The sequence below is a fragment of the Gopherus flavomarginatus genome (assembly GCF_025201925.1).
Source record: "Gopherus flavomarginatus isolate rGopFla2 chromosome 13 unlocalized genomic scaffold, rGopFla2.mat.asm SUPER_13_unloc_2, whole genome shotgun sequence".
Lineage (NCBI taxonomy): Eukaryota > Metazoa > Chordata > Testudines > Testudinidae > Gopherus > Gopherus flavomarginatus.
Genome location: NW_026114610.1, coordinates 1,135,774 through 1,148,405, shown reverse-complemented (window position 1 = coordinate 1,148,405; position 12,632 = coordinate 1,135,774). Strand labels below are relative to the sequence as shown.

General features: G+C 48.6%; 1 long non-coding RNA gene and 3 other non-coding genes across 4 annotated transcripts in view; 1 reads left to right on the top strand and 3 right to left on the bottom strand.

Moving 5' to 3' along the window:
* Window positions 1–12,632, bottom strand: part of LOC127041350 (uncharacterized) — a 58,777-nt gene that overhangs the window by 21,151 nt on the left and 24,994 nt on the right. The gene's annotated exons all lie outside the window — the stretch shown is intronic.
* Window positions 6,686–6,758, top strand: TRNAK-UUU (transfer RNA lysine (anticodon UUU)). The gene has a single exon. It is a non-coding gene; the product is annotated as a tRNA-Lys (tRNA).
* On the bottom strand, window positions 8,817–8,890 carry TRNAT-UGU (transfer RNA threonine (anticodon UGU)). The gene has a single exon. It is a non-coding gene; the product is annotated as a tRNA-Thr (tRNA).
* On the bottom strand, window positions 12,121–12,193 carry TRNAF-AAA (transfer RNA phenylalanine (anticodon AAA)). Its single transcript has one exon. It is a non-coding gene; the product is annotated as a tRNA-Phe (tRNA).

Below are 12,632 nucleotides of genomic sequence, written 5' to 3'. Positions count from 1 at the left end.
TACCGCTCAAAGTTAAAAACCTAAAGTCGACCTATCGGCCTAAGTACAGATGGTTAGATGGGAATTAAAAGGAGCTGCTGTCACAAGTGTTAGGTGCCTGCACGCAGCATGCAGAGCGTTTAAAAACACTGCAATTAGAGGCTCAGATGAAACGTGTGCCCTAAATCAGAAATGACAATAGGACGACCAGCAGAAAGCCACTCTAGGTAAACGGCCGAGGAATGGAGGCTGTTAGAGGCAAAAAGTCATTCCTCAAAATTTGGAAATCAAATCCTAGTGAGGATAATAGGAAGGTGCACAAACTCTGGCCTGTTAAGTGTCAAAGTGTTACAAGTCAGGCCAAGAAAGAATCTGAGAAGCACCATGCTAAAGACACAAAAGCTAAGCATAAATCCGGTCAATGCGAGTAGTGGTCTGTCCCCACAGAAAGGTGAACCCCCTCTGTGGCTGGAGTGAGCTCCTCTAAGCTGACCTCACTACAGACCTGTGCCTGGTAGTGCTCATTGTAAAAGTGTGTCCTCTGACGGTTGGGAAAACGGGACCAGCGGTCCTCAGGCCGGCTGACACAATTAAAATCGTCCCCCCAACAACAAATATCATGCAGTCCAGAGGAAGAGAGCCTTTGATCTTCCCTCTCATGGCTTAACTGGGGACCATACACACTAAAATAGCAGTAACCAGTGCCACAGAGCACAAAGTCTACCAGTAATGCCCTCCCTGGTCGGAGCTCCACCACCTTCTGTACTCGCACCGCGAATGTGAAAAACAAGACTCCAGGCCCATCATTCTTCCCTGGACAGGGGGCCCTTCCTCCAATCACCCTCTGCCTATTGAGCTACCCTAGAGTTGTTAATGTGCATTTCCTGAACACCCACCATGTCCAAGTCCAGCTGCTCCAAGGCACTGAACATCAAGCACCCTCCTCCTGGGCCCCCAAATCCCTTCCACCTTCCACATGGGCATTTTCACAGATGCTCCTTCCCTGGTGCTGCCCTTCCTCAGCTGCACAGAGGAGTTTTCATCCCCAATCCCTGGCTGTCACTGCCCAGCAGCCTTCTGGCACCATTCCTGAGGGTCACCCTGCCTTGCTCTCTTCCTGCCATGTTGGGAAAGACAGCTCTCATCGTTAAAGTCAGGTGGACCAACTAGGGGCAGAAGCCCATTCTGGGAACAGCTTTCTAACTCTGAGGGTAGTTAAGCTCTGGAATAGGCTCCCAAGAGTGTCTGTGGAGTCTCTGTCCTAGGAGGCTTTTAAGAACAGGTTGAACAAACCTCTGTCAAGGATACTCTGCATATACTTGGTCCCATAGACAACCTGCTCTGGCTCTGGTTCCCTCCTTCTGCTCCCTGCCTGGGCTGACTGCTGTGGGCACTTGATCCCACATGCCCCCAATGCATCATCTCTGCTTGGCTCTGCTTCAGCAGAGAGGGCTGGATTTCATGACCTCTCCAGGGCCCTTGCAGCCATACGGTTCTATAATTCGATGCCATCGCAATACAATATAAACATCAACAAAAGTGGAAACTCCCCAATCTAACATCTAACAATTCAGCGTGAACTGACATTCCACAGCACAAAGTGACAACATGTAGGAGTGCAAAGCCCGACAATTCAGCACCATGAAAATGAACGCCCCATGGGGCAAAATGACGCACTGCAAAAGAGCTCAGCTCAAACCAGTGCAACACAAGCCAGTGCAAAAACCATACAACACGAAACAATGCATCAGAGTGCAAAATGACACTGTGCAAAACAGCTCAGCGTGGAACAACGACACAGCGCAAACCCACACAACAGAATCATATAGAAAGGTAGGGCAGGGAGGGACCCCGAGAGTCAGGGCCAAGTCTCCCTAGGCCACCCCGACAGGTGTTTGAAGAACAGGGAAACAAAGGGCACCACACACTTATGTTTTTTGGATGATTCAAGAAAAGGGAGCAGCATTGTCCCCCTCGGGTAGCCCCTGTTCAATTCCAGGTCAGAAAACAAAACTCTTCTGCAAGAATATCCAAAAAATGTTGTGTTTCACTTCACTTCATAAGTACAGTTGTGTGGCAATTAAGTGATGACCCTAAAGTTTCATAAAAGTGTGGGAAATATGGATGTATCTGAGGAAATGGCTTGGAATGAAGGAAGACAAAAACTGATGGGTCGAGAGAACAGGCCCTGTTTCCCCCTGGTTTGGCACTTCTCTCACAACTACTGGAAGAGAAAAGCTAAGCAAATGATGTTCTATTGTTGCAAAGGAGATTAAAGTGAGGCCATTTTCTGCAGATAGAATTAAATGGTCATGTCAGGAGTGGGATTTGAAACCACGTCTCCATGCAGAGACCAGAACACCCAATGGATTGGAAAAAACGAAACTTATAACTAGCACTTTAGACCAGTCCACCATCCTGATATTATAAAGAATGTGACTTATCAACCCTAGTTTCCAGTAATAGTTGATGAACTCTTTAGGGAGGTCAAGATGGCACATCTCTTTCAACTTCTAGAGACCTTCTACAGCACAGCTGATTTTTAGACACACTCATCTGGACCTAAAGTTACATGTTTCCTGGAGCTCCATGAGTTCTGTGGTGTTGGAATCTCCCTGTTCACTTTTTAAGTGAACAAAAGATGGGTGCTGGCATTCTGAGAGAGTAATGGTGAACCTCAAAATCCTCCCCTGTGCACCAGACAGTTAAGCAACCAGCACCCACCACCTATTCTATGATAGCATCCTGTCTGGGAACAACTCACTTACCAACAGCTGGGGTGTGAAATCCTCATTTCCTTGCTGTTCTGTCACTGTAGTCCCCACTTTCCTATTGCTTGTCTGTATAATCTCTGTCTGGTTCTGTAACTGTTTCTGTCTGCTGTATAATTAATTTGTTTTGTGTAAACCAATTAAGGTGGTGGGGTATAATTGGTTAGATAATCATATTACATTATGTTAGGATTGGTCAGTAAAATGATTGGTTAAGATAGAGCTAAGCAGAACTCAAGTTTTACTATATAGTCTGCAGTCAACCAGGAAGTAAGGGGGGGAATGCGAATGGGAATTGAGGTAGGGGAATTGGAATTATGTTTTGCTAAGGGGGGGAATAGGAACAGGGAAGGGGAACGGGGTCACGGGCAAGCCTCTGTGGTGTCAGAGCTGGGAAGGGGGATGCTGAGGAAGGAAACTGGAATCATTGCTTGCTGGAAGTTTACCCCAATAAACATTGAATTGTTTGCACCTTTGAGCTTCATGAATTGCTGCTCTCTGGTCATGTGAGAAGGACCAGGGAATGGGAGGGTGATGGGATAAACCCTCTAACAAGTACGTCTTTCAGGGTGTGAAAAACCCCAGAACCAGTATAATTAAGCTGACCTAAGCCATGGTTAGATAGTGCTAAATGGAAGGAAAAACTGTTTTGCCAATGCAGCTATTACAGGGATGGAAAACCCCTCTCCTCACTGTATACTCCACAGTGCTACAGCAGTATTTTAAGCATAGCCAGCCTCAGAGGGAGACCAGATCTGGCGCCATGGATGCTCACGCACTAAGACAGCAGCAATGACAATACACTAATGCTTTCACAGTTGGCAGGATTTGAACCTGTGTGGGGAGACGCCAATGGATCTCTAGTCCACCACCTTAACCACTCGAGGTACAGCTGCTGCCCTACACGATGAACCTGTTCTCACAGAATTGTCACTTCAAATGGCTCAGACCAGCTCCCCCAGCACACTCACGGCTGTGCATTAGTGTAATTGTGCCCATGGTGAACAGCAAGAGTTCCTGCCCATTTCCCTTCCAGCTGGAGCATGATTAGTGTGTTTGTGGCTAACGACATTGCTATAGATTGTTGTTCATTCCCCACACTGACAATTCAGACAGTCCCTTTCCAATTCGAATCTCCACCATATCATTCCAATAGCCAGGGGCAGGATTTCTCTGGGGCACTGAAATGTTTCAGGGGATTGGTGTGTGAGCTCAGCCTTGCATTCCATCCCTGATGTTTCATGGACTAACAACAGCAGCAGAAAGAAAGAGCCGAGCCAATATCTCCCTGGTAGGGATGCAGGTGACCATGTCCCCTCTGTCTGACCATTGCCATTGCAGGAGAGAAGGGTTCACTGGAATCGAATGCCCTGGCTCAGACAAGAGACACAGGGAGGTTTTACTGTTATTGGATCTGTGCAAAGGAAATTGTGCCTCTGTGTGAAATTGAGGAGGGAAATGAAACGTCCACATGGTGGCCCAGTGTCTTAAGGAATGTGGGCGATGGACTCTGTCTGAGAAATGATTTAACAGGAATTTGTATCAATGTATTGCCCTGATTAAAAGCTATGGCTGTAAGGTGCCACTGTTGTTAGTACTTGAACCTGCGTGGAGACACCCGAGTGGGTGTCAAGTCCACCACCTTAACGAGAGGTAGTTGATTATTTTGTCAAGATCCAAATTTCTTGTTCAAGGTCTAGTCAATGTCTAGATGACAGAGAAAATAATACACTGATGATAATAAGAAGAATTTAGAAATATTTACAGTTGCTATGGGCATAACTATGATGATTGTTTTATGTTTCACTCTTTATATCTGACACCGCCATCATCTTTCCCTTTAGCCTTGTAGTTTACTAAGAGTAAAACTAAACATCTCTTCAGATATAAGGGAGTGTTTGTGTTCATTCCTGCTAGCTACACAGAGGCTTGATGTAGCTGCTTTCAATCCTCCGGCTCTGCCCTGATAAGTAACATTTCAGAGTGTCACTGAACTGAAGGAGGGAGATCATTTTTTGACAGATTATGCTTCCTCTTAAAGGTGTTTGTCTGGCTGGCAGCCCTGCTTCCCAGGTCTCTCCTGAGGGAAGAAAGTTTCTGTTGAAAATACTAAAACTTTTAACAGAGAGGAGGGAAAAGCGATGGTCACATGATGGGGCCAGTATGTACCACAACATGATTCTTTTATGTGGGATGACTCTGAAGATTGACTGATCTCCACTTCCTTGGATTTGAAGAGATGTTTAGTTTTGTACTTGAGAACCTGTAAGACTGAAGCAATTTTATGGATGATGACACTACAATTGAAGGGTTATTTAATGTTGTAGAAATCATTAAAAACACTTAGTTTCAAGTTGAGCTGCCTGTTATTAAAGGCTGGTTTCCCCACGTCAGTTCCATAAGCTCTGCTAGAAAGGCCCTGGGTTCTCTCCTGCCTTGGTGGGAACTAAAGGCAATCGTCCCCTGCTGCCCTTGGCTTCAGGCTGATTTTCCTGGGGAGGGGATGTGGAATTGGTTTGTTTGCTATTGAGAGGGAGCCGGGCCAGTTCTCAGGGAACGAGAACTCCTAGCACCTTCCCAGCCCAACCCAGGCTGCTGCCCTGTCCCAGCCTCTGTTCCCCTGGGAGCCCTGCTTGTTTGACTCTAGAGCAGGCTGGGAGCAGCAGCTAGGGCAGAGGACAGCCTGGGCTGGGCAGATGCTAGGAGCAGAGCACCAGAGGCCTCTACTGGCTCCCTCCTCAGCAGCAAACAATCAGTCCCCACACACACCCTGGGACAGCAGCCTGGAGCCAAGGACAGTGTCCAGTGGGGGGTTCTCTTTTTCCTCTTCCTGGGGTGAGCAGGGACCTGGGGGTGTTTCTTGCAGGGCAGTTGGAACTGAATTGGGGAACAGGCTTTTAATAACAGGCAGCTCAAGTTCAGACTAATTTTGTTACAATTTTCTTTATAATGTAAAATAATTCAAAAGTAAATGGGCAGGAATGATTGGAACTCTTTTCTCCCTGTCGTACAAAGAAATGGCTTTTTGGCTTTTCATGATACAGGAGTCAGGTTCGTTCACTGTGCAGAATCAATGTGCACAGAAGCCTGTTGTGTTTCATTTCTTTAGTTCTGCTGCCAACATGTGGCCATTTCCTTCCCCTCCTTTCTGTCCAAAGTGAAGAGCCCAGTTCCTGCAGGGAGAGAAGGATATCTTTCTTCTTTCCTTCCTCAAAAGCCCCCTTCCTTGGGGGGTCTGGGTGGGGAACAGCCATTCCTGAGGATTAATTTCACACCATATTTGGGGTTGATATTTAGATTTTACAGCCAGACTAGATCACTAGGTACCTCTGCTCTGACCTGATTCAGAACAGAGTCCAGAGAATTTTATCCAGTGACTCCTACACCCACCCCAAGATCTTCTGGCTGAACGAGGCAGGTTCATTCAGAAAGTCATCATGTTTGGATGTAAAGGTGGGAAATGATGGGGAAATTGGTCCCTCTTTCAAGTTTCAATGTTGTAACTTCTACATCTAGACCGAGGTGGCCAACCTGAGCCTGAGAAGGAGCCAGAATTTCCCAATGTAACCGCCAAATGTGCACCTTTGTATGCAACTACTGAGTCAATTGTGAACCTTCCCATCATTGTCCCTCTGAAATAATGATGTGATGGATACTTGGCTGTATATCCCAGTGTGCCCTGCAAGTTTACAAGCTGCATTAGCCAATCCAACCATTCGGCACTTGCAGATGGGCACCTCTGTACTGTGCCTGAGTCTTGTACAGCTATGAAAGGCTGATAGATGCCAATATTTCCCTGTCTTTTTAACCTGCACTAATACCAGGCCAAGCCAGGACTGGGAAGAGAGACAGAGCAGCAGGTTTCCCATATTGTATCCATTTCCCTTTTTCTTGACCAGTTTCTCCTCTGCATAACTTGTACTTTTTTATTGTGAGCCTGGCTAATTCAGCTGGTAGAGTGTCAGACTTTTAATCTGAGGGTCCAGGGTTCAAGTCCCTGGTCAGGTAATAAACTACTCACTATATCTTTAAACATTGTTCTTCTGATGTCCTCTTTGGTGTTACTTTTTCTCTTCAAGACTGTGCCTTTCCTAAGAAGGGCCTTTGTGTGTGTGGGTTTGAAGGGGCAACTTCCTAACATCCTCACTGTCCTTGCAGCCTGGAGGAATAAAGGCCTCTGGGCACACAGCATGTTCCTCCCCTGCATGTACACGCACACACAGAAAACAAAACAGAATATCTCTAAGGAATTAGAATCACCTGCGGCCTTCCTTTATCCTGCTGGATCCCCAAATGATGATGCTCTTCAGCCTAAACCCATGTCCCCTCTACTCCCAGTGACCCTCAGTCCCAATCCACTGCCCCTCCTATGCACACTGCTCCTCACTCCCAACCAGAGCCTACTCCTCTTCACCCTTCTCCTCTATCCCAACCCACAGCCCCCTCCTATTTCCAGTGCCCCTCAATCCCAACGCACAGGCCCCTCCTATTCCCAGTGCCCCTCAATCCCAAACCACGGCTCCCTCCTTCCCTCCAGCAGCAGGTGCTTCAGACTCCCTCAGGAAGATTTTCTTGCAAGGTTTCATGTATGAGTCTGAATGTGGATTTTACAGTGCGTTGGAAATATGTTGCATTGCTTGCCAAAATGATCACTTTTGGCTCGTGTTGGATTCCCAGTCTCCTTGTTATTGGGACAGGAGAAAGAAAGAGTTGTTATCCTTGTTGTGTGAATCAAGGGCAGCACAGCTGTGCTTGGCAGACCCCGATTGAGGGACTCACCCTCAATTCAATAGCACTTGGTAGGCAGGGGACAAGGGTTCCAGTACCAAGTGGGCTGGGGTCCCAATACTAAAATTTAGGTGTTAAATCAACTTTAGGACAGGGTGGCAGTGGAGGGATGAGTGAGTTCCTAGACAATACAGTGATGTACAGTTCCTTCTTTTTTTTCCCTCTTTTCCACTCAGGATGGCAGGTGAACTCTACAGAGGCACCTCTGGGCTTGCACTGACTAAGGACAACAGCTGTGAGTGGAGTAACGGGGGGGCTCATATTTAAGGATTTTTGGTTGCTGGACCTACAAACCGTAGGGATAAGGACACTGCCCAGCTTATTTGGGGGTGGGTCTTTTCCTCGTGGTTTATGTTTATGTGTTGGGGCTGCTGACATGACTTCTGCTAACCCTAGGCTTACATTGCAATGTAGACATATCCTAAGAGGGCATCTATACTGTGATAAAATCCCGCTTACCTGGATGATCTGATTTGGGCTCCTGGGGATCAGACTGGAGCCCAGGCTTGGAAACCCTCACTCCTTGTGGGGTCTCGGAGGCTGGGCTGAAGCTCAAGTGTCTACACTGTAATTTTATAACCCTGCAGCACAAGCCCCACAAGCCTGAATCAACTGACTCAGGGTTTGAGAATAGTGACTTGGGTGTGTTAATGGCAGTGTAGACATAATGCTCGGCTATGTCCACACTGCAATGAAACACCCAAGGCTGTCCTGTGCCAGCTCAGGCTCCTGAGGGTTTTGGCCGTGGGGTGGTAAATTTGCACTGTAGACATCTCAGCTCAAGCTCAATATTGGGCTCTGAGAGCCCTCAAGGTTGGGAGGGAGTTTAGCAAGCAAAAAAGGTAAAATGCCAGTGGAGTAATACGCTGGACTCAGTGGCATTTCTCCATTGTCTATCTGCTTTGGGGCAGTGACAATAACACATCCTGCTGCATTCGTTATTTCAAAGGGTGGTTTAGGATTTTCATTCTCACGGTGCATGAAGCAGGGCTCAACCCTTGGTGCAAACTAAATGAGCTGCTCACAGATTCTGACAGCCACAATGAGCAACTGGTGTGAGAGCCCAGACCTGCCCCTGTCCCAGAGGGAGGGGCTCATCTATGACAGGCTGGACCACTGACCTATCAGCTCTTAACTCCCAAACTTCCAGTAATTCTGTTATCAGTGCCTGTGAGTATAATTTAAACTGCCATACTGGGCTAGACCAAAGGCCCATCAAGCTCTGTGTTTTGTCCATTGGCAGTAGCCAATAGCAGGTGCCTCAAGAGTTAATCAACAAGGCACCACTGGGAGTTGAACCCAGGATCTCCTGCTTACAAGACAGGGGCTTTAACCAGCTAAGCCACAGTGCCCACCTGTGGTTGAAGCACAGTGTCTGCCCACACCTGACTCCCTGCCATCCCCACTGGGGCCTGACAAGCTTTGCTTGTGTTTGGATTCTCCAAAGCAGAGAAGCAGGTGAGCTTTTCCTTGCAAGCTCTGTGTGTGTGTGTGTGATTCTTTGGCCAGGTCTGCACTACAAAGTTATTTCAGCATCATTGAATTGCTCAGGTGTGTGAAAAACACACAACGCTCCCTTGGTCAGCAGCTTTTGGCTGGTGCACACACTGCAATGCCATGTCTGGCAACAAAACTGCCCTGTTTTGGTGACAAAATAAAACCACCTCAATGAGAGGCCTAGAGCTTTGTGCAGCAAACTTAAAGTGACAAATTGTCAGTGTAAATGCTGCTGTTCATTATATCACCATAACTGGCCTCCATCAGTATCCCATAATGCCCACTGTGAACTCACCTGCCCTGCATTCCTGCTACAGAGGCTGGGCCCCTCCCCTTTCATAGTTCCAGAAAGTTCTGAGAGCTGAGCCGCTATCTGCCCTGGGATTAGGTTGATATACTGCATTGCCAGCCTAAGTAACGTAATTACACCAACCTAATTTTGTAGTGTAGATCTGTCCAAAGAATCACACACACATCTTGGGAGCAAAACTTCACCTGCTCTTCTGCTTTACAGAAGCCAAACACGAGCAACATTTGTCAGGACCCAGTGGGGATTGGCAGACAGTCAGGTGTGGGCAGACACGGTGCTTTAAGTAACAGCAGGTACCATGGCTTAGGTGGTTAAAGTACCTGTTTTGTAAAGAGGAGATCCTGGATTCAACTCCCAGTGGTGCCTTGGGGAGTGGCTTTTGGGGCACCTGGCATTGGCTACTGATAGAAGACAAGATTCAGAACTAGATGGACCTATGGTTTAAATTTCACGCACAGGCACTGATAATAGAGTTACTAAAAGTTTGGGTGTTAAGAGCTGATAGGTCAGTGGTCCACTCCCCTCAATGCAGTTTTACTATTTCCACTTGCTAAACTCCCTCCAAACCTCTATAAAATTACAGTGCAGACATATGGGCTTGAGCCCAACCTCTGAGGCCCCACGAGGGGTGGGAGTTTTTGAACCCAGGCTTCAGTGGGAACACAAATATCTGCACCACAGTTTTTAGCCCCTCAGCTTTACGTCCATGAGCCCAAGTCAGATGAGCCAGGCCAGCCCTGCTGCCATCTTTATCCCAGGAGAGATGGACTCTAAGGGTACGTCTCCATTGCAATGGAAGCCCAGGTGTGGCACGCTGTGCTCAAAGCAGCACCCTGGAAGCCCCATATTCACCGCTCTCATATAATGATCATATGGTTTGTACAAGTCTGCCTTGTGAGGATGGACACTGCTTGATTCACATCCTAGCAAAGGAGCTTCCTAACAAGCTGGAAGGAAATATGAAAGAAGGGTAGAGACACCATGATTTGGCCTCTCTCCCCCATAACTCAACAGCTGGAAACACACCTGGAGGACAAAGACTGAGCTGAACTGATTCAGAAATCAGAAGAGAATACTAATAATACATTCAAACCAAATTCCCCTGCCAGACTAGTATTGGTTTCTCAGCAGGATTCCTGGGCCCAGCCTTGTTGGGGTTATGAGGACTCTGCCACACATGAGAGTAGAAAGAGCATCCTTGGGGTCAGGCAGGCCTCTGGTAAGGGGGTGGGGACTGAGATCCTTTCTCTGGCCAATTGCACCAGGGTCATGTATAAACCAGGGAAGTTCCCCACAATAGCCGGACCTGAACCCCCTGTACACTTGCCCTCTGTACTCATTGCTTCTCTGTCTCTCTTCCCCTCATCTCTGCTGGTCTCCCTCTGAGCTTTCTCAGCACCTGGCCCCACAGCGCTTCCTGCCAGCCAGAGACTGCTTGTTCTAGGCCTGCTCCTGTGGATGTGGCCTCTCTCCTGATTCCTGAGGAAAGGAACCTTTCCAGGAAATGGCCATGGATTCTGGGAATCTGCATGTGGCTGGTGGACAGCACCAGGAATCATTTGGCTCCTGGCACACAAGGCCACTTAAAACCTGAGCACCAAGAGAGGGGCTTGAACCTTCAGATTAAGAGCCTGATGCTTTACCAACTGAGCTGCCTGGGCTTGTTGAAACCATCTTCACCATTCACCACAAGAGCGAGCAGGTAGGCAAAAGAGAGGCAAAAAAAGTCCTAGGGTACCCTCATGTGGCCTAATGGATAAGGTATCTGAGTGTGGATCAAAAGATTGAGGGTTGGAGTCCTTTGGTGGTTGTGTTTCTGCAGTTTTACCATTGTGCTGAAAGTCCTGTTCCCTTCAGGGTTGGAACCTCTTCTTGGCTGCTCAGGCCAATGCTCTGGCTTCAGCCAGAGCCCCGGGAAGGAGTTAGGGGTTGGGTGTCACAAAGGCTGGGACATGAGACCCAGGTGCTTCCAGTCTAGCCTTTGCCATTCCTGACTTGTCAAAGAAAGTGGGTGACTGCCCGGGCTGGCGTGTGCACCTGACCCTGTGCTGGAGGGTACTTACTATATAGCGTCTTCGGAGCCTGGGTGTTTCTCTGTTTCTCGCCAGCTTGGGAAAAGCCTCTTGGGGTAAAATCTCCTGCCCCACTGCAAAAGTGAGCACCTTGAGTGGGACCAGTCAGAGGCCTCACCATGGGGGCTGGCCCTGCTTTCCTACCAATTTATGATGTTATCCACAGAGCATCAGCAGCTGCCCCGCATGCTGGTGACCTTCAGTGGGTGTTTGGCATGGCAGGGAGCAGCCTGGCTAAGTGTTTTTGTGCCTGTCTGAAGGCCACACAAAGGCATGGTCCTGCCCTCCTCTAGCTCTGACCTCAGTTGCTCTGTGGCTTTTAAGCCTTCCCTTGGAGCCGTCAGCACCAGCTGCTTCTGCTCTAGGTGCCCAGAGGAGGAGAGGTGTGCTGGGTCAGTTTAACAGATGCCCCTTCCCTGGTACTGCCCTTGCTCAGCTGCACAGAGGAGCTTCCATCCCCAATCCCTGCCTGTCACTGCCCAGCAGCCCTCTGGCACCATTCCTGAGGGCTGCCCTGCCTCACTTTCTTCCTACCATGTTGGGAAAGACAGTTCTCATCATTAAAGGTCAGGTGGGCCATCTAGGGGCAGAAGCCTGTTCTATGTTTTCCTACTGCAGAGCCCAAGCTCAGGAACTCACCTTGGGTGCAGGCACTGCTGTGCTCCCAGAAAACATCCCCTGCATAAAGGGGGATGACAATGCCTGCCAAACCCAGGGATTGAACCAGGGACCTTTAGAGCTTTGGTTTAACGCTCACCCAACTGAGCTACTTTGGCACCTGCGTGAAAACATTTTGGCCAGTTGCTTCTCTGTCTGGGATGTTTTTGTCAGCAGTTGCACACAAAAGGGACAGGAAAACAAACGGCTGCTCCACACCCCCACTGGAGGAACCCGGCACCATTAGCTGAGGTGAGTAAGAAGTGTCTGTTGGCTGACAGGGCCTGTCCCTCAGGAGCTGGAACAGCAGCTGCTGCCTCCCCCTCGGCTCCAGGCTGTGGGAAATGCTCATTGCCTGGCTGCATGGGCGGATGCGGCTCCGTGCTCTGGAGAGCGTCTGTATTGCTCTGTCAACCCCCCGTCTTCACTGAGCCAGTCTGGTAAGGTCCCAAGTGCCCCCTCTGGCCTGGCAGCTACGAGTGTGCAGACATCAACCCCCCTGCCAGCCCCAGAGCCAGCAGAAGCGCCAGCCCCCCCAGCACCACAGGGACACTCAAT